Source organism: Trichosurus vulpecula, chromosome 4 (assembly GCF_011100635.1).
Source record: "Trichosurus vulpecula isolate mTriVul1 chromosome 4, mTriVul1.pri, whole genome shotgun sequence".
In the NCBI taxonomy this organism is placed as follows: Eukaryota; Metazoa; Chordata; class Mammalia; order Diprotodontia; family Phalangeridae; genus Trichosurus; species Trichosurus vulpecula.
In genome coordinates, this window is record NC_050576.1 from 205016863 (window position 1) to 205039740 (window position 22878).

The 22878-nt window shown below is 38.1% G+C and overlaps 1 pseudogene; it reads left to right on the top strand.

Annotated features, from left to right (window-relative positions):
• The first annotated feature begins 112 nt into the window (after positions 1-112).
• LOC118847001 lies at positions 113-22609 on the top strand (annotated as a pseudogene).
• Positions 22610-22878: the final 269 nt, after the last annotated feature.

Here is a 22878-nt window from a genome sequence, read left to right on the forward strand (position 1 = left end):
ACGATTAACCATCCAGATCACATCCTCTAACTTTGGGTATTTATCAAGGCTCTGTCCTAGGCCCATACTCTCTTCTATGCACACTCTTTCTTTGGTGACTAAATCAGCTACCATGGTCTTAATGAAGATGATTCCTAGATCTGTATATCCAGCCTTAGTCCTGGCGCTGAGCTTCTATACCACATCACCAGGTAACTACTGGACATTTCAAACTGATTGTCCTGGAGACATGCCAAACTCAGCATACCCCAAACAGAGCTGATTATTTTTCCTCTAAATCCAAACCTCTTCCAAACTTCCCCATTGCTACCCAAACACCATCTTTCTTCCAATCTCTCAGGTTTATAACATTTGGGCTATCCTTGACTACTCACTGACTCACCTCATATACCCAATCAATTGAAAACTCTTGGCATTTTCATCACTACATCTCTTGAATTTTATCCCTTCTCTTTACTCATAAAGCTACTTCCCTAGCTCAGGCCCTTACTATCGCTCATCTACATTATATCAACAGCATCCTGACTGTTCTTCATTCCTCAAATCTCTTCCTTATTTTAGCCCACCATGCAAATTGATGCCATATGATTTTCCTTAAGGGCATATATCACTCTGTGATTCTATTTCTCAATAAAACTCCAGTGGCTTTCTATTTCCTCTGGAATCAAATTTAAACTCTCTTTAGGTTTTAAAGCCCTTAATTACCTTGCCTTAAACTATCTTCCCAGTCTCATTATACATCAACCTCCTTCCTGAATTTCACAATCTAGTCCAACAAGTCTTTTTGCTAATCCTCACACGTGATAGTTCTCTCCTATGATGCTACCTTTGCATCGGTCATCCCATTTGCTTGGATCCCTCTTTACCTCTGCCTCATGGAATCCCTCTCTTGTACTTTCTACAATTCAAGGGTGAGGAACCTGCAGCCTAGAGGCCACATGTAGCCCTCTCAGTCCTCAAGCATGGCTCTTTGAATTCAAACTTCATGGAACAAATCCCCTTCTTCTATAAAAGTTGGACTCAGTCAAAAGGCTGCACTCAAAGACCTAGAAGGCCACATATGACCTGAAGGTCACAGGTTCAGCACCCCTGTGAACCCTATATGAAGCCTTTTCTAACCTTTTTAACCACTGATTCCCTCCCTCTCAAGTTATTTTGGATTTAACTAATTTGTATGTATTTATCCTCTTCATACTTATTCTGCATATGCTTATATATGTACTTAAGATTCCCCATTAGAATATGTTTCTGGCTTTGTTGCAAAGTTTAATGCCTAGATTTTTTTTTTACCCTAAGAGAAACCTTTTTTTCTTTTGAAACTATAGTTTTCTGCAACAATATTTCCAAAATACTAGAAAGCACTTGTGAATATTTAATGAGCTAAAAGATTTCAAGCAAGTTAAAAAAGTGAAAAAAGAAAGTATATTAAATAACTATGAATTATGATGAATATAATCTTCTTTTAGAGATTTCAAGACAACTGAGACAACATGGATTATTTTATTTATCTTATTTGTATCACCAATGTCTAGCACAATGCCTAGAATATAGCAGAAATTTAGTAAATTCTTACTGATTTATCTTCACTATGATGAACTAGTTCTTAATGTTTATCATAGAAAATTACCTTCAGGTAGGCCTACTGTCACAGTCATGTATATTCAAATGTCTTGCCTGTCCTCAACAACTCTAAGGGAGGATATTCCTCATCCCTTTTGATTATTTCAAGTACTTACATCTTTTCATTTTTTTAACTGACTGGAAATAATTTAACTCTTTAAAAATTCCTAAGTGCCCCTAAGTCCTTTGAAAATAACAGTTGCAGAAAACTGTATTCCCACAGGAGAAAGTGTTCCTCTTTCTCTTTGGGGAAAAATGATACCTAGTCATTAAACTTTGCCAACAAAACCAGACCTGTCAATGGGATTGTAAAAAGACCATATGATGTTTCTTGGTAACTTCTATTATTTACATGTAAATCATTGATATTATTATTTAAACAGAACTATAATTATGAAGCCTATGCAAAATGCTTGGAATCTTCCATTATTAACACAGAAAAACTAGATGCTGAGACTTAGTTAAGTTGGGATTTCCATGAAGGTTTTTAGGACTCTATATTAGTTCTACGTTTAAATAAATAGCATATATATATATATATATATATATATATATATATATATAAAATATACATATATACACATATATACATGCATACATGTATGCACATATATGTATGTATATATATAATTATTGTCATTATATCAAATAAGAACCACTTATTTCCCTTAATTAAAAATATTAATTGATTTGTAAAAATTATATGTCCAGTTTTTTTAGAACAAAGTCTCTCTTAGACCAAAAAGAAGTGGTGGGCTCACAGTTTATATACCCCTCAAAGAGTAGGTGTTCCTGAGGGGTATCAATCAATTTTGATTGGATAACATGATAGGAGGTGAGCTATATTAAAATGAGGGGCCGAGAGTGACATCATGTTACTTTTAGATAGAGAAACTATCTCTATACTTTCTCTGTACTCAGTGCCCAGTTTGGGGTTTTCTAGACAAAAAGATATGTCAATGAACAAGCTTCATTGAATGGAATTCACATGATATTATACATTCCTTGTAGGGTTGGGTTAGGTTAGACAGGAGAGAAGTTTAACTCAAACTTCAGAGACTCAGATCTTCAAAAATTAAAAAAAAGAAAGGGGGAACTGAATCTCTCCAAATCGTTAGTTATTAATAATCATTTCTCTCAGAGCATCTTAGAAGAACTTGAGCTCTTTAAGGGCTATGACTCCAGATCCTAGCACAGTGTTTGGCACATAGCAGAAATTTGATAAACATTGATTGATAAAATTCTTAAATCTTGTCATTGAAGCATCTGGCAATTATATATTTGGGGAACCAAAGCAACTCACACCCTTATGCAGACATATGGAAATTACATAACAATATATATGTCAGAGCCATTTAAGGATAGACAGGCTAATCATACACATCATAAGCATGCACAGAGCATGGGCCAGGTGTGCTGGCACAGCTTGGGGGAGCATTCCTAGAAGAGGCAGGGCCAATGAGAATGTTTTCATGGGTTATTTTTTTCTTTTGTTTAGGTTTTTTTTTGGCACATCTGTTCAGCACTATATGCATATCTAGAGTACAAAGTGCTGCAGTTCATAGGAATCAGGTCAATGCAGTTAATCAAGGCTTCCTATGAGAATTTTAAGATAAGAGTTTTGAAGGAGAAAGAAAACAAAGCCCTGGAAGAAACTTCCAAATAGGAAACTGGTCACAACTTAGTCATGATTTGCTTTTTGATGGATAACTATACATTCCTGAACCTTAATTTTGGTTCTTGTGAAGATGATGTTTTGATTCTTTGTTTTTATTTGACAATCACATAGTTTATTAATGGAAAACAAAGGTACATGTAGAAGATCATTGGACAAGAAATCAAGAAACCTGGACTCGAGTCCCAGCTCTTCCATACAGTAGCAAGTTGACCTTGGATAAACCACTCTCCCAATCTGGGCTTTAATTTGCTCATCTTCAAGGTGGGAGGATTTTTACTAGATGCAAAAACTAATTCTACCACCTATAATGTTCTAAGATTCTATAAATTGCCTCTTATTTTATTTTCTTACTGATGGTATCATTTTTCTTGTCTCTCTACAGATAATCAGTTTTTACATCCTCCAACTTATCTTATCTGGGTTTTATAATTTCCTCTACTAGACAATGTCTGCCTCTGTACTCATTGAAAACTTTAAATCTTAGTTCACAAGGAGATTAAAATGAGTCATTCAATTCCCTTCATCCTCTCTACTGACTTATTGAAGTTATGGCTCTTTAGAGAATTAAGATCAAAAAGAATGCTTTGAAAACGAGCAGGATTTGGAGATTTTGTCTGAATATGCAGCAGGTGACAAGAACATTCCAGACAGTGAAGTGTTATAAAGGCACTTCATACTGCAGTCAACTTAACATTTATGAAAGCCAAAGTATGTGTGTGTGCACACATGTGTTTTTGTTTGTGTGTGTGTGTGTGTGTGTGTGTGTGTGTGTGTGTGTGTGTGTGTGTGGGACAGAGAGACCTATAATTTTAGGTAGGTTTAATTTATAGTAATATATTTTATTTATATTATGTACAAATATATTATATATTAATATACTTTATATAATATACAAATATAGAAAAGTTTTATATATACATATATATTATATGCACACACACACACACACACACACACATATATATACATACATGTAAGAGTGGGTAGGAGAACGAGAATTGTCCTGCTTTTCTATATCCCCTTCTGAACTTATTCTGCTCTCTTTTGATTGTTTTAAAGTGCTTCATTGATGCTTTTGTTCTTTTCCTTCTACCATTTTTTGAGATTTTTTTTCATTTTTTTAATTTAAATTTATTTGACATATTTAGTTTTCAGCATTGATTTTCACAATAGTTTGAATTACAAATTTTCTCCCCATTTCTACCCTCCCCCCCACTCCAAGATGGCGTATATTCTGGTTGCCCTGTTCCCCAGTCAGCCCTCCCCTCTCTCACCCCCCTCCCCTCTCATCTCCTTTTCCCTTCCTTTCTTGTAGGGCAAGATAAATTTCTACGCCCCATTGCCTGTGTATCTTATTTTTTAATTGCATGCAAAAACTTTTTTTTGTTTGTTTTTGAACATCTGATTTTAAAACTTTGAGTTCCAAATTCTCTCCCGTCTTCCCTTCCCACCCACCCTCCCTAAGAAGTCGAGCAATTCAACCTAGGCCACATGTGTATCATTATGTATAATCCTTCCATAATACTCATGTTGTGAAAGACTAACTACATTTTGCTCCTTCCCAACCCATCCCGCTTTATTGAATTTTCTCCCTTGACCCTGTCCCCTTTCCAAAGTGTTTGTTTTTGATTACCTTCACCCCCATCTGCCCTCCCCTCCATCCTCCCCCCCTTTTTATGTTTTTTTCTTCCTCCCTCTTCTTTCCTGTGGGGTAAGATACCCAACTGAGTATGTATGGTATTCCCTCCTCAGGCCAAATCTGATGAGAGCAAGGTTCACTCATTCCCCCCTCACCTGCCCTCTCCCCTCCTCCCACAGAACTGCTTCCTCTTGCCACCTTTATGTGAGATAATTCACAGCATTCTATCTCTCCCTATCTCCCTCTCTCAGTATGATGCTCTCTCATCCCTTAATTTCATTTTATTTCCTTTAGATATCTTCCCTTCATCTTCAACTCACCCTGTGTCACACATATATATACACATAGATATATACATACATACATTCACTTATATATATATACATAAACATACATATATATATATATATATATATGCATATTCCCTTCAGCTACCCTAATACTGAGGTCTCATGAATCATCCATGTCCTCTTTCCATGTAGGAATGTAAACAAAACAGTTCAACTTTAGTAAGTCCCTTGCAATTTCTGTTTCTTGATTACCTTTTCATGCTTCTCTTGATTCTTATGTTTGAAAGTCAAATTTTCTATTCAGTTCTGGTCTTTTCACTGAGAAAGCTTGAAAGTCCTCTATTTTATTGAAACTCCATATTTTGCCTTGGAGCATGATACTCAGTTTTGCTGGGTAGGTGATTCGAGGTTTTAATCCTAGCTCCATTGAACTCCGGAATATCGCATTCCAAGCCCTTCGATCTCTTAATGTAGAAGCTGCCAGATCCTGGGTTATTCTGATTGGGTTTCCACAATACTCAAATTGTTTCTTTCTGGCTGCTTGCAGTATTTTCTCCTTGATCTGGGAGCTCTGGAATTTGGCGACAATATTCCTAGGAGATTTCTTTTTTTTGTATCTATTTGAGGAGGCGATCGATGGATTCTTTCAATTTCTATTTTGCCCCGTGGCTCTAGAATATCAGGGAAGTTCTCCTTCATAATTTCTTGAAAGATGATATCTAGGCTCTTTTTTTGATCATGGCTTTCAGGTAGTCCAATTATTTTTAAATTATCTCTCCTGGATCTATTTTCCAGGTCAGTGGTTTTTCCAAGGAGATATTTCACATTATCTTCCATTTTTTCATTCCTTTGGTTCTGTTTTATAATATCCTGGTTTCTCATAAAGTCACTAGCTTCCACTTGCTCCAATCTAATTTTTAAAGTAGTATTTTCTTCAGTGGTCTTTTGGACCTCCTTTTCCATTTGGCTAATTCTGCCTTTCAAGGCATTCTTCTCCTCATTGGCTTTTTGGAGCTCTTTTGCCATTTGAGTTAATCTGTTTTTTAAGGTGTTGTTTTTTTCAGTGTATTTTTCAGTATTTTTTTGGGTCTCCTTTAGCAAGTCATTGACCTGTTTTTCATGGTTTTCTCGCATCCTTCTCATTTCTCTTCCCAATTTTTCCTCTACTTCTCTAACTTGCTTTTCCAAATCCTTTTTGAGCTCTTCCATGGCCTGGGACCAGTTCATGTTTTTCTTGGAGGTTTCTGTTGTAGGCTCTTTGACTTTATTAATTTCTTCTGTCTGTATGTTTTGGTCTTCTTTGTCAGCAAAGAAAGAATGCAGAGTCTGAGACTGAATCTCGGTGCGTTTTCGCTGCCTGGCCATAATCCCAGCCAACTAACTTGACCTTTGAGTTTTTCAGTGGGGTATGACTGCTTGTAGACGACAGAGTTCTATGTTCCACGTTTGGGGAGGAGGTGCCAGCTCTGCCGCACCAGCACTGCTCCTTCCCCAAGGACCCCCAACCCGAACTGGGCTCAGATCTTCGGCAGGCTGTGCACCCCTGCTCTGATCCACCACTTAATTCCTCCCACCAGGTGGGCCTGGAGCCGGAAGCAGCAGCAGCCGTAGCTGCCCCACCTCCACTGCCCCTGGGGCTGGAAGCCGAACTGCAAACTCCTTCCACTCCCGCAGCTTTTCCCACTAACCTTCTCAGCAGTCTTTGGTGTTTGTGGGTTGAGAAGTCTCGTAACTGCCGCAGCTCACTGAATCAGGGCGCTACGGCCCCCTCCGCCCGGCTTCTGGTCTGGATGGTCCAAGTCGCTCAGGCTGGGCTCTGCTCCACTCCGTTCCCAGCTCCCAGCTCCGTGCGGGATAGACCTCTCCCAGAGACCATCCAGGCTGTCCTGGGCTGGAGCCCTGCTTCCCTCTGCTGTTCTGTGGGTTCTGCCTTTCTAGAATTGGTTGAGAGCCATTTTTTATAGGTTTTTGGAGGGGCTCGGCAGGGAGCTCAGGCTGGTCCCTGCTTTCCAGCCGCCATCTTGGCTCCCTTCTACCATTTTTTGCATCACTATGTATAGTCTCTAATTTCCCCGAAAACCTCGCCACTTCCCAAATAAAATCCCCTCCACATTAAAAACATAGGTTTGGAGAAGCAAAAACAAAAAAAAATACATTTTATGGTTTGTCTAAAATTATATGTCTCATTCTATATAATGAATCCATCATATCTCAACTAAAAGGTAAGAAACAGGTTTCATTACAGGTGTGCTGGAGTCCTCACTATTAACTACATTGACCATCCTTTTATTAATAATGTGCTGGTCTTACTAATAAAATGATTAAATTACTCTGAAACTATGACCCTCAAACCTTTTTAATCATCACAGATGCAATGTGCAGATTAAAAAATAATTTCAGGGACAAAAGTTATGAGGTTGAGATGAGGAGAGAGTCAATTTCAGATGTGGGAGATTCCTGGTATGAATAATTCATGGACTCTTTTTTTCTTGGCATTTCTCTACTATCTTCTCCATTTTCTATTCTCTCAATGCCAACTATGACTCTCCTTACTTCATTCCCTTACCCTTTCACAGGGATATGTACACAACAGCAAAATGAATTAATTTTTCTGCTTTTCTGGAAGTCCAGTAGAAGCCAGAGAGTATAGGTCACAGCAACATAGTAATGAGGATGAGAACCTTGACTTCAGTGACATGAAAAATGGATTCTCACTCCAGGCAAGCTGCCAATCCCTAAGGATCTGTTGGCTTAATTTCATTATTTTTGAACTAGCAACAATACTTTCCCTCATCCTACCCCGTAATCTCCACCATCAACGTTTCTGTAAAACTCTTTCATTGTACACAAGAGGAGAAAAGAAAAAGACTCAGTATTTCTTGGTTCATATTTTTGCTATAAAGTCCAGAAATGCAAGGAAAATAAGTGAAAGCCTTCGGTGGAAGAGCTCTAGATTACCCCTAAGCTGTGTCCCTAAGCAAGAAATTTCAACTTTCTCACCTTGTTTCTTTATGTGTCATATGAAATGGTTGGATTGAATAAATGGCAAGTTCTCTTCCATCTTTGAATTTTCCTAAGAGAAGGAGGGGGGATGAATTTGCACTATAGTTTCATGTATGACAAGATTAGAAAACAGCACAATCTATGCAATATTGTTTGGCCATACCTAGTAATGTTAAGTCTAAATGTATCATCCATGCCCCTGCTAATTTGAATTAATTACTGCTGAATCCACATTAACATATTATGTATCTTTAGAGCAACAGGATAAACTTTAGGAAAGATTATGATTGGGGTCTCAATATTTGTCTTGTTTCCTAAGGAGCTTTGTAGAGAACCCAAGAAGTTGTCAGATTGGGAGGATCTTCAGTGGCATAAGATGCCAGGGAGAGAACTGTCTCAATACTGTCTCCCAACCCATGAAGTGAGCAGAGGAAAACAAGCAAGCAACAAATTAATTCAACAGCAGTCCCTGATTGGAATTCTTTGATATTATGATATCTGATACAGTGTCAATGATGTGAAAATATTTTTTCTCTACTTTGCTAGAAAAATAATAAATTGAGTACAATTGTTAGAAATTAATTCCCCCAAAATAGCTTGGCCAAAATAACATATCCTGACTTTCTCCTTTGAGCTATTGTATAACTCTTTGGGGATCTGGAAAAGTGATACAAGAAGAAATGCTGGCCAGACAAAGTTAATATTTGTTCAAAAATGGTGAGTCATATTAACTTGGATTTCCTTTTCAGCCCACTTATTATTGGCATATTATTTGAGTTGAGATCTAAATTATTTGATATGCAGGAAAACTGTGCTCAGATAAAGTGGATTCAAGTATTAATCTCAATTCTTCCTGCAGAAGAGCTCCTCCTCCATGTCCCACCCCCATTTTTTGTTACAGGAGAGAAGCCAGGGAAATTTTAGGTAGAGCAAGGTAACATTTGTTTCCAACACTGCTAAGGACTATATCAGCCCTTCTAGGGGCTGCCTATATCAATTCAGGGAAAATAGGGAGAGATAATGCTTTTAGTTGGTGTTTTAAAAGAGGTGACCCTCACATTATTCTTGGGAGCTCTTTGTTCTTGAAGATGGGGGAACCGAAGAAAAAGAGACAGGGAGACATGCATAGAGAGAGAAAGAAAGAGAAAGAGAGAGAGAGAGAGAGAGAGAGAGAGAGAGAGAGAGAGAGAGAGAGAGAGAGAGAGACAGAGAGAGAGAGAGAGAGAGAGAGAGAAAGCCAGAGAGAGAGAGAGAGAGAGAGAGAGAGAGAGAATGAAACAGAGATAAAAAGAGAGATTTGAGAGCAAGAATGAGACAGAGACAGAGAAGAGACAAAGCATAGAGAGGAGAAAGGAAAAAAATCAGGTGAGATTTTATCACGATAACATAAGTTGGCTTCACAGTCAGATATTCTAGGTGCCTATCCTCAGGTTCCTCTGTTTGTTTCTAGTTATTTTATATGCTCCTCTGTAGTAGTCTTGAGTGGTGGATCACGAAGCATTGCTGCTCAGTGTCTTGAGTATAGAGACCTCAGTAATAAAGTCAGCAACATCAGTGCAACTGACAAATTTTTATATTTCCTATTGTCTTAGGTGTGGCTGTGTCAATGATGCAGGGCCCTAGCCATCAAGAAGTTGCTAGACCTTAAACCTCTTTCAAGGCTTCTAGAGGAATGTATCACCATATATGTGATCATCTAATATAAATATAGCAGCATCAGAAAGAGCAGCAGCAGATAATTTAATTTTCTGTTCATTGCTATTCTCTTGATGCATTAATATCCAGAAATGAGGTAGGACATTCTCCTGCAATTCTGGGAAGCAGTTCCATGTGTTTTACCTCATTTGCAGATTGTCTTTGGGAGTGAAGGCAGAGAATTCAGGGAATAACCTTAAATTAGAAAAGACTGAGCATATCAGTTAAAAAGCTAATAGTGTATATATAATCCCAAATAAAGAAGAAAGGGGTGGGGAGGAATCATAGTTTTGCTTTATTCAGCCAAAACATATGTTTCATTGTTTCTTACTACTCGCAAGGTAGTAAAATATCCTGATTCCTTATTTAACCTTGGGTGTTTCTATGTATTTTCTTGGTCTTGACCTCTGGATATTTTAACTAGTGACCTGAAAAAGAACACTGAATAATAACAAGTCACAATTTACCAACAATTTTGGAAGAGTTCCTCTTCTCAGGGCATCACCGTGCCAGAGGCACCATCCAGGAAAGAATAAGGTTTTGTATACTTCTGACCAAAGCTCTCTTTCAAGGAACCAAAGTTGATTCCATGGGCAGTCTGCACAATGCCTGAGAATCAGCAAAATAATAAATATTGATGAAGATGATAATGATGATAATAAGGATAGAGACTAGATATGTAATTTATTGGTATAGGGAGTTCCCAGGTGAGAAAATTGCCCTCTACCAATTAACATCTCCTCTGCAACTTTTCATCTTAGAGAGTTGTCTACAGTGATGAAAAGTTAAATGATTTGCCCAAGGATACATAGTCAGCATGTGTCAAAGGTGAGACTTGAACTTAGATATTTCAGGCTAGCTTTCCATCCACTTTACCATACTGTAACTTATAATGATGACATATTGATGACAATAAAGATTATTGACATATTCCCTATCCTAGCTATTCCCCTATGTCACACATTTGGATATTACTTTGGAAAAGAAATAGAGTAAATTAACCATACAGATATCTTTATCATCTTCAAATATGACTATCTAGTACTATCTAGTAAGGCAATATGGTATTCGAGAAAGTATAGGGTTTTGACACCAAGGGATTCATAACTTTAAATCCCAGCTTCAATATTGATTTCCTGTGTGATCACAGGCAAATCATTTAACTATTTGGAGTCAATCCAGGAATCCATTCTACATCATCCAGGAAGATGACAATCTAAATTCTCCTTATATACTTTTAATAAACTCACTTAAAAATAAGTTTGATTGATGACTTCCCCCCTCCCCCAAATTAAAAAAGCTCTTTTTTGAGAGCCTTTTTTCCATTTTTTTCTATATTATCTCAGCTGGTGAGCTTATTAGCTTCCATAGATTCAAATATCATCTCTATAGAGATGTTCACTTCTAGTTTCCTGAGTGCCACCATCATCTCAGTAAGCCAAGTTCAGAAACTCAGCATCATTTTTGATTTCCCCTTCTCATTCACCAAATATATTCATTCTGTGAACAATCTTGTGGTTTCTACCTTTACAGCATCTCTTCTATGTCCCTTCTCTCCACTCATAGATTTTGCACATTAATTCAGGCCCTCATTATGTCATTCTAATGGATTCTGATTGCTCATCCTGCTTCAAGACTCTCCACTTCAATCCATACTCCACTTGGGCCCGAGTTAGTTTCTTAAAGTTTAGATCTGACTATGTCACCCCCTTTACTCAAAAGACTCCAATGATTCTCTGTTGCTTCCAGGATTGAATATGATTCACTTTTTGGAATTTAAAGTTCAACAGAACCTAAATTTTTCACTCTTCTTCACTTTACTTTCCTCAAAACATTCTATGATCTAGCCATACTTGTTAATCTTTATTTGTGACACTCTGTCTCCCATCTCAATGGCTTTGCAGTGGTTGCTCACTGTGCCTGAAATGGTTTCTCTCCTCATCTCCATCCCTTAGAATCCCTGACTTTCTTCAGTACGCAGTTCAAATGTAGCCATTTCAGGAGACATTTCCCTCTGCCCTCAAATGATGAAGCTTTTCCCTCCAGTGTTTGTATATGACTTACACATACCTGTCTAAAGATATATCCTTTAGTAGAATGTATTGCTTTAGTTCATTCACATTTTCCCTTTTCCCCCTCTAAATTCTCCATCCTGCTAAGACTCCATTAGAATACAATGTTTTACTTTGTATAGTTCTTCTCATGTTTCTCTGAATTTCCCATTCCAGTAATTTCACTTCTTCAGGAAGGAGGCTATTCTATTGCAAGACAGCTGTTAAAATTAGAAAGTACTTTCCTAAAATACCCCTCTCCTTAAGCTTCTGTTGATTCTGACTCTACTTAGAGCAACACAGAAGAAATAGCTCCCTCTTCCATAGAACAGCCCTGCAAGTATTTAAAGAAAACTTTTATATCTCTCTGTATTCTTTTCTACAGGATGAATGTCTGAAGTTCCTATGTTGATTCTCCAAATGACATGGATTCTGGAGTTGAATCCATGCGGGCTTGATCACTGCATGAACTCAAACTTGTCAGTTTACTCCTTTGAAAAAAGCACCACTCAATATTAGACACAGTAGGACCCTTGAAAGTCCCATCAGTAAAATCCATGTGATTCCCAATGCAATGCAACCCATGCCCAAGGAAACTTTGACGGAAAAGGCACTTTTCAAGATGGGAGAGGAAGGGAAAAGAGAAGATAGAGTAGTCAAGTTGAGCTCTTGGGAGCTCTGACTAGAGGTTTTACAGTAGGTGAATGTGTCTGATCATATTGGTGGAGGTTGTCTTATACTGCTACACAATATTCTTTCAGGTGTGGTTGATCATTCCTGCACATGTCAATTTGAATTATTTATTTTAATAATAAGAAGCAAACATATTTTAAATTTCCTTTATGGGAAAAGCAACATGACAAAAATGGATTCAGCCTTAGATTCAGAAAGACCTGATATATGCTAGCCATATAAGCGCAGACATGCCACTAAACCTCTCAATATCCCTAGGCAACTCATTAAGACTGTAAATTCCAGATCAGCTGCAGTGGTGCAAGTTTCATATCCGCAAAATTGATGTTTCAGATATACTCATCCCTAGCAAAACTTTCTGAAAATCAGCCTCTCCTACAGAGAGTATCTAATTAATGAATAAGCTCTTTGCAGAATAAAATAAAGCTATTTTATATATTTTGGAGTTCTGCTTGTAAAATCAATCAACAAGTACTTACTGAACTCTCATTATGCGACAGGCATTGTGTTAAGGATACAGAGAAAAAGTGCCAACAGCTCCTGTCCTCAAGGACCTTTCTGTTGTTAGAAAAATCAAATTAAATAAAATCTGGAATTTAACAGGTTACTATGACTTCTCTGGTACTTAGGATGTTTTGTGCCAAACAATTCCCTTTCCCTTCCTTCTCCTTCCCTCCCCCCATGAAAAAAACAAACAAAAAACAATTACAAAAAAAGAAACTTACATTCCCTTTTCCCCGATGGGTTTTAGGAAATTTTGGTTAGTTAAATTTTGATAGTTAAAATGCATTTTTTCCATCTAAAATTTAGCTGGTGAATTTATTGCTATTAAAGGGAGAAGGTGAGTGCAGTGGTTTGTTTAGGCTTCAGTCAGGCTGCTAGACAAAACATTTTATTCTATTTCTCTGCCAAAAGAAGATTCCCAAATGATGCATGAGCATATGAAAATTACAGAACTATTCCCTGTACAAATCTTCTTGCATTCTATAGCAGTTTGATGGCTTAGACAAATAATGGCTGTGATCTGAACTTTTCCCTTTCCAGAGGCCTGTGTTCAAATTCTGAGTCAAATGAGGATCTATTCAAAGACTGCAACATTTAGCCTTTGAATCATCCATTCTCCTTTTCCATGACACAAACCTTCTGAAACTCTCCACCCCAAGCCTTTAATATTTAAAAAATCCCAAATGTGCAGCACAGCACACCCACCTATTAAAAACACAAACCAAGAAGCCACAGACATGCTGTTGTGCAAACAAGCTAATGTGTGATGTCTGACATGCCCTAGTCTCTTGGTGTAACTGAGACAATATTCCCAAGAAAGTGAACTAAAGCAGTCCCTGCTAATAAAAACATTACTTTAAATGTTGGTTTTTGTTACATCAGCTGGTATTAGCTAGAGATAAAACATTTTCCCAGACAGATTTAAAAATATATTCAGAGAAAGTGCTAAAAATACCACTAATATCTGTTGCTACTGTTATGTAAAAATTTCCAAGAAGGCAATTCCTAAAGAAAAACTAGGAAGAGGCCACAACTTCTAATTGTGTTAAGTAGAAATCATTTATTGGGGTACTAAATATTTTTAGAATAGCATATCTAGATGAGAGGTTTAAAAGCAAAGTACATGGCATAAGAGATAAGGTACTCTAGACAAAAGCTGTCAGCTTTTAAAACACCGGAGCCAGTGGTTGACTTTTGCTTTGCACGTTACTCTGGATATCCTGTCTTACAGTAGGATACAATTACTGCAAGCAGTGGTGAAATTCAGTGACTAAGTTAACTCTCCTAAGAAGAGATGGTGCAACTCCATTGTGAGTGGCAAGGACAGGACTGTGAGAGTAGCCTCATGTCCATGTGGCAAAGAGAAAATTGCTTCATATCATACATAACCTATAGGATAGGCCGTTCACTATGAATTCACTCTTCCCCTCTTCTCAAAACCCCTCGATGCCAACCCCTACCCCCTCCTTTAATGCAGGTACTGACAATGAGGTGTCCCTTTTGGATAAAACCAGTCTTTCTGTATGAGTCTTTGACCTCATCCATCTTTTCTAGTAGATTTCTCCCTTGTTCTCTAATCTTTGATCAGTCTCTTCCTACCTACTGGTTTCGTCTCATATACCTATAAAGGTGCCTTAGTTTCCCTTATCCTTAAAAAAAAGAAAAATATTAATAATTACTAGGCTCTTCATTCCCTCAGCTATCATTCCTATATTTCCCATAATTTTCTCAGTGAAACTTTGCTGGGGAAGAAATATATCTTATATATAATTTTTTTCCCACTGACTCTTTCTTCATTCTTCATTCCTTTGCAATCTGACATCATCAATCTTGACCTCTTGGTAGAATGTAACCCGATTGAACAACTGACCAGTGGTTCCTTCTGAATACTCACTCTTCTCTAGTTTTCCCCCAGACATTGCTTTCTCTTGATTCTCTTCCCTACATGCCTGACTATTCATTCTCAAGCTTCTTTGCTGGATTTTCATCCATATGAAGACTCCTAATTGTATATATGTATGTGCACATATACATATAAATATATATATATACACATACATACATGTATATCTATATCTGTATTATATCTATCTATCTATCCACTAAGTCTCTGCTAGGGAACTTTTTCATTCTCTGTATTCTTTTACTAGGTTACTTTATCAGTTCCCATGGTTTTAAATATCATCTCCCTGCAGATCACTACCAGATGTCTTTTCCAACCCTAGTGTCACAGAATTCATTATCTTTTCTTCAAAACCTACCCATCTTCTAAACTAATATATTTCTGTCAAGAGCACCACTATCTTCAAGTCTCCCAGGTTTGCACCCAGTGTTATCACTGACTCTTCACTCTTTCTCACCCCCTACACCTTTTGCCAAATCTTTTTTTTTATCTTCGCACTTTCTCTTACATCGTCTCCTCTTTGCTCATTTTATTTCAAGGCACTATTATCTATTTCTTAAACTATTGAAGTTACCCTCTAATTGTTCTCACTATCCCAGATTTCTCACCAATTCTATCTATCTTTCAAATATCTACCATAAGTTTCTCCTTAAGTACAGGTCTGACCATGTTACTTCCTTGCCAAATAAATTTCAGTGGCTCCTTATTAATCCTAAGATTCTTTTAAGAGTTTTTTTTGGGGGGCATGGCAATTGGGGTTAAGTGACCTGCCCAAGCTCACACAGCTAGTACATGTGTCAAGTGTCTGAGGCCGGATTTGAACTCCGGTCCTCCTGACTCCAGGGCCGATGCTCTACTCTACTGCACCACCTAGCTGCCCCTAAGATTCTTTTAAAGCCTTGCAAGACATTATCCCAGCAGAGCCAATACAGAGGCAGAGAAGTTATATCCAAGTAAATCAATGCTATATCCTAGCTGAATATCCTTTCCATGTTATGGCTAAATCAGTATCCTTTTGCCAGCTATGTGATAGTTAATTAAATTTCTCAGTTCACTGGAGTTCCAGACCTGAAGCACTACACCACCATGAGTCATGCCTGCATCCTACAGTCTAGCTAAATTAGTCTTTTCCTCACATACCTCCCTTCACCTCCATTTCTAGGCCTTTGCATTGGTGGTGCCCTGTGCCTAAATTAATCTCTATTCTCCTTTCTGTTTCACAGAATTCCTAACTTCTTTCAAAGTTCAAGTCAAGCATTATATCCCATATGAAGCTTTTCTGATACTCCCCACCTGCCAGTTTCTTTCCTTCCTGAAGTATCTGATATTTAATCTTTTAATTTAATTTAATTTAATCTTTTAATACTTTTAGGATCATATGCTCAAAGGTTTAGAGTTGGTCATCAAGACCAACCTACTCATTTTAGAGAAGAAGAAATATATGCACAAAGAGAACATGTGACCTATCCAAGGTTAGTACAACAAATAAGTATCTGGAGTAGGATTTTATTAAAAATATATGAATATGGAATAAGTTTCAGTCAAGAACAGACTGATATGGAGCAATATCTTTTTAAGAACTTAGAGATTCAGGGTCTCTCAGTTCATTTAGATAGAACTATTTTAAGACTTGAGAGGAATAAAACTCACAATATGAGACTGATGGATGATTAAAAACTGTTGGTTTCTTAAGAGAAATGAGGAAAGTTATTCATACATGAAAGATGAGCCACTGAGTATGAGGAGGCTCTCATTTAAAACCTTAGAATAGGCTGAATCTGAGGTTGGAGGTGTCAAGAACAAACTGGAGAGAAAGACTCAATAGGGGTTTGTATAGGAGACTTGTCTATTTGAAGAAGCCAGCAGCAGAAATTGAGCTGAGGAAAAGGTTTTATGTGCTTCTAAATAACTGATAGTTCCAAATTGGCTGAAATAAAGCCTGGTGTTTACTCTTGCCTTTCAGCACTACCTAGAACAGGGGTGGGGAAACTGTGGCCTTAGGTTACATGCAGCCCTTCAGGTCCTCAAGCGTGGCCCCTTTGACTGAATCCAAACTTCACAGAACAAATCTAGATTCAGTCAAAGGGCTGCACTTGAGGACCTAGAGGGTCACATGTGATCTTAGGCCACAGGGTGGGGACCTAGAACTTATTCAAGGTACAGCCAGGCCGAAGTGACCATTACATTCCCTTTTCTAATTTGAAAGGGAAATGTAGAAAGGAAAAAAAAGTCAAGTTTTGTTAATTTGTTTATTAAGAGATGATCAGATCTGATGGGATTGTGCTGTATCCTGGTGAGTGAAGAGCTTGAGAGCCTTTTTGTGTCCTTCGTTCTGTTTGGACACTACAGCATCTTGTTAAGTGACTAACTGACTCAGGTGGTGTGTGGTGCACAGAAAAATCCTGATGAACTTTGCAGTTATTTGGCTTAAATGCAAACACTAGTGAATTCACTAGTGCGGCAATTTTCTGGTATCCTTGTGAGGGTGATTGTAAATTGAAAGAGCTTGTAAATGTTTGATCAGTTCCAGGAGAGAAGAGGATTGAACTAATTGGAGAAGAGTGAGGATCAGCCAACAAGCAGTTAGCATTGAAGTGGCATCCTATCATACAGATGTTCACGAATGAATTAATGGCCTCAAAGCCTACAATCCAGCGTAGTGTTTTTCTTCATATGTTTCCTGCCAGTTTTCTCCAAATGTGTGTCCATTCCCCTTCACATTAAAACAACTACATACAAGCAAGATATATGTGGGATAAATGGAAGATATTCAATAGAAGGGATAAGGAAAGGCTTCTCATAGATGATGAAAGTTTTAGCTGTGGCTTGAAGAAAGCCAGGGAATCTTGGCAGAGGCAATGAGGAAGGAGAGTATTTCAGGCATGAGAAACAGTCAGTGAAAATGTTAGGAGTATTGGGATGGAGTACTTATTTTTTTAGAAACAGCAAAGAAGACAGTGTTACTGGACACATAGGCAAAAATGCATATTTTCAAGAAATGAAATGAATGAAATATTTATTTAATTGGAATATTAACAAATAACATCTTCAATATGATTTCCATCATTTGTGATGCAAAGGTTGATGCACTTTGAAAGATTCACGTGAACTCAATGCAATAACTACACATTGCCATCAATTGCATATGAGTTCAGACTTTAGGAACAGCCCGTATAACAGAGGTAATTGAGGGTGAATGAGATGTCAAAAGACTAAAAAAAGTAGGAGAGGGCCAGTTTATGAAGGGTTTTTTCCCACCAATTTGAGGATTTTATATTTAGCACATGCCTGGCACATGTTAGGCACTTAATGAATATATATCGATTGATTGATTGAGGTAATAGGGAGCCACTGGAGTTTAATGAGTAAAGGGTCATATAATCAGACTTTAGGAAACACTTTGCTCTTTACTGTAAGTGAAGCATGAACTGGACTTACGGCAGGGAGACCAATCAGCAGGTTATTGAAATAGTCTGGATGTGAAGTGAGGAGGGCATGTACCAGAGTGTTGTTGCTCTCAGAGGAAAGAAGGAGTCATATATAGGAGATATTATTAAGCTAAAATTGACAATATTTAGCAGCAGATTATACATGAGGGTTGAGAGAAAGTGAAGAGGAGGACACATGGATAAAAGCTACTAGAGCATTAATTAAGTGGTAGATATGGATTCAATGAACCTCAAATGAGGAGAGATTACTGAGCAGTGGTAGAGGGAAACCCTGGCAGTGGTAATGGGGACCAAGGAGTATTCTGATTCCCCAGTCTCAACCAGTGAGTCAGGTGGAATGAATGAAAGTGAAACAAGTGACAGAAAGCACAGCCAGTCGCAATATGTCATTAGAAGGAAACCAGATCTCAATGAGAGCTAGAAGATGGAAGAAGTCAGAAAGGAGATGATTTAAGAGGAATATAAGTTGTTTAACATATGGAACAGGCATTCCAGATAGCATATTAGGAGTGAGTAGCTTTGGAGCAGGATGTGGCAGGACTGGAGTTGAAAGGGACGGGAATAAGGGATCAGGCAGAGAAGGACAGCAAATGGGACTTGAATGATGATATTCAAGGGTTCAGAATCACAGAGATGGGGAAGATATCACTAGGTGGGATTGGGATAATCACTTCGGAATAAGTTAAAGTAGGTTATCATTTCCCCTGTTGTTTAGTCTCAGGGTAGAGTCCTCTCAGGTTATTAGCCAGCACAGGCCAGGGGACAAGTTGGGGTGGTTGATGGATTAGCGTTACTCTCTTTCCCCTGGAGGTTGTCATGCCAGGGCAGGCCAAGAGATCTGTGGAAGGAGTACGATACGAAGTTCCTCTCTTGATGAGGCAGATAGTAACAGGCCAGACTAGGAAATAGACAGAGGGAACAAGATGGAATAGCATTTCTCCCCTTCTCCTAAAGGCTTGAAAAAGTTGGGTGAGGAGACCAGTTGTGGCATGACATTTCTCTTCTTATTCTAAAGGCAGTAGACAAGAGCATGGTAGAATACTATTTGTCTCCTTCCCCCTTGAAAGCAAGGATTGTTTCATTTTTGTCCTTGTATCTCGAGTGCTTAGCACAGTGACTAATAAATTCATGTTGGTTGATTGATTGACGTTAGGTTATTGAATGTTGTCCCATATGTACATACGAAACATATTCTCTTTAACTACCCTAATACTGAGAAAGGTGTCATGAGTTACAAATATCATTTTTCCACGTAGGAATGTAAACAATTCAACTTTATTAAGTCCTTTATGATTTCTCTTTCCTATTTGCCTTTCCATGATTCTCTTGATTCTTGTATTTTAAAGTTAAATTTTCTATTCAGTTCTGGTCTTTTCATCAAGAATGTTTCAAAGTCCTCTATTTCACTGAATATCCATTTTCCCCCCTGAAGTATTATACTCAGTTTTGCTGGGTACGTGATTCTTAGTTTTAATCCTAGTTCCTTTGACCTCTGGAATATCATATTCCAAGCCCTTCAATCCCTTAAGATTGGTAGAAGCTGCTAGATCTTGTGTTATCCTGATTGTGTTACCACAATACTAAAATAGTTTCTTTCTTGCTGCTTACAGTATTTTCTCCTTGACCTAGGAACTCCGGAATTTGGCTACAATATTCCTAGTTTTCCTTTTTGGGATCTTTTTCAAGAGGTGATCTGTGGATTCTTTCAATTTCTATTTTACCCTCTGGTTCTAGAATATCAGGGCAGTTTTCCTTGATAGTTAATTTCTTGAAAGATGATGTCTAGGCTCTTTTTTTGATCATGGCTTTCAAGTAGTCCAATAATTTTTAAGTTATCTCTCCTGGATCTATTTTCCAGGTCCATGGTTTTCCCAGCGAGATATTTCACATTTTTTCCTATTTTTTCATTCTTTTGGTTCTGTTTTATAATTTCTTGATTTCTCATGAAGTCATTAACTTCCATTTCCTCCATTGTAATTTTTAAGGAATTATTTTCCTCAATGAGCTTTTGGACCTCCTTTTCCATTTGGCCAACTGTTTTTAAGGCATTCTCCTCACTGGCTTTTTGGACATCTTTTGCCATTTGGGTTAGTCTATTTTTAAGGTATTTTTTTCTTCTGTATTTTAGGGGGTTTCCTTTAGCAAGCTGTTGACTTGTTTTTCATGAATTTCTTGCATCACTTTCATTTCTTTTCTCAATTTTTCCTCTACTTCTCTTACTTGATTTTCACAATCTTTTTGAGCTCTTCCATGGTCTGAGACCAATTCATATTTTTTCTTGGAGGCTTTGGATGTAGGATCTTTGCCTTTTTTCTTCTGGCTCAATGTTTTGATCTTCTTTATCACCAAAGTAAGATACTGTGGTCTGAGATTTTTTATGCTGCCCATTTCCCCAGCCAATTACTTGACTTTTGAGCTGTTTGTCAGGGTATGACTCTGCTTCCAGAGTGGAGAATGCTCTTTAGGGGTTTTGCACAGCTATTGTCAAAGCTATTTCTAGGCACCTGTAAATTTTCAGTTCTTCTGAGGTGGAATGATGCAAGGATAGGCATTTATTCCTCTCTCAGCCTGCATCCTAGTCTGTGAGACACCCCAAGCACTCTTTTCTGCCTTGGAACTGTGAGTAGGATTCCCTCTCCACAGCCATCACAAGTTCTCCCACACCAGTGTTCCTCCTCAATCCAGAACCCACACACAGGATTGCAACCCAGACGCAAGTAGGCAAAGCAAGAGAATCCTGCCTCAGCACCAGCAAAGATTTCCTTGCAATCCCACTTTCATCAGCCACTTGATCCCCCCACCATCTGTGGGCCTGGAGGTCCAGAAGCAACCACTACTGCTGCTGTTGCTGCCACTATTGCCACCTCCAGTGCCCTAAGGCTGGGGCTTGATTGTGCTCTTCTCTCACCCAGGCCCGACAGATTTTTCCCACAGATGTCCTCAGTTGTCTTTGGTGTCTGTGGCTTGAGAAGTCTGGAAACCTCCAAAGCTGCCAGTGATTCAGTGCCCTGAGGGCTGTTCCAGCCCTATTTGTGCCAGTGTGGGCCATGCTAGACTGAGCTCTACTCCCAGTATTGTGTGATGGACTCTTCCTGTGGGTTTTCCAGGTTGCCTTGGACTGGAGATGTTTCACTCTGTCATTTTGTGGGTTCTGCAGCTCCAAAATTTGTTTAGAGTCATTTTTCAAAGGTACTTGGAAGGGTTTGGGGGGAGAGTTCAAGCAAGTCTCCACTTCCACTCCACCATCTTGGCTCCACCCCCCAGAATGTATGTTTAGAGATCTCTATGCACAGCTTTCCCAGAGCCTGCAGGACCATGGTCATCCTCCAATGCCACTAGTAGGCTCTGGTCCCTACTGTTTCATATGGTGGGAGGCCCCTAGGTATGTGCATCTTTTGTCACAGGTCTCAGACATTCTATGAATTTTGTTCTTATATCATAAAACCAGCAAAGATAAATGAATTTCTGGGAAACACTAAGAAACATATTCACCTTTATATAGCTCACTCTGAATTAGATATCAAAGTTAGAAACTTGGAGATGTGATGAATCAAATCTTTCATATCTGGAAATATCATAACCTTGCTCATTGAGCTGAAGTTATGAAAGCCTTAGCAAACGATAAAGAATAGCAAGAAAAAGTCATTTCTCCAAACTTATCATTTATAGTTAAACAAAAGAATAAAGTCATTTATCTAATTGCATGGTACAAAGTAGTAAAGCCTCTGAAAGAAGGGATCTATGGACTTGCTGCCTTTCAGATGAAGCCAGGAGGGCCAGCTTCATTAGGTAAAGATTTTGAAAAACCTGTGAATACCCATGTCCAAGTAGGTTTTGGAAATTTGTTGTAGTTTTCCACACAGAATATGAAGCACTTAATGGAGTTCATCTTCTTTGGTATACTAAGAAACAAGAATGAAATGCATCTGGAAGACAAAGAGCCCATGAAGATTCCCAAGCAATCACAATTGTTTGGGAGAGTTTGGGTCAATACAGTATCATTTTCATCACTAAAATAATTTTCTGCAGAAATATGAAGATACTTATTATATCCACATTATGCCAGTGGTTTAAAGTTCCTTAAATTAATCTAACCTCTTATTTTTATTTGAATAAATTAATGAGTTTATTATTTATGTCAATTCAATTAACTGCCTATGTGCAGACAAAGAGTAGTGCTTTGTAAAGGAAGTAGAGGAAGAGGTGAAAAGCCAATAGGTTGTGGCTGAATAAGTGGATTTTGGAACTCTTGAACAAAGATGTAGTACATTTTGGGGTGATGACAAGATCAAAGATATGACCATCCTTGTGGAGTTGGAGTAGAGGAGTAGATCATAGGAAGTGAAAAAGTTG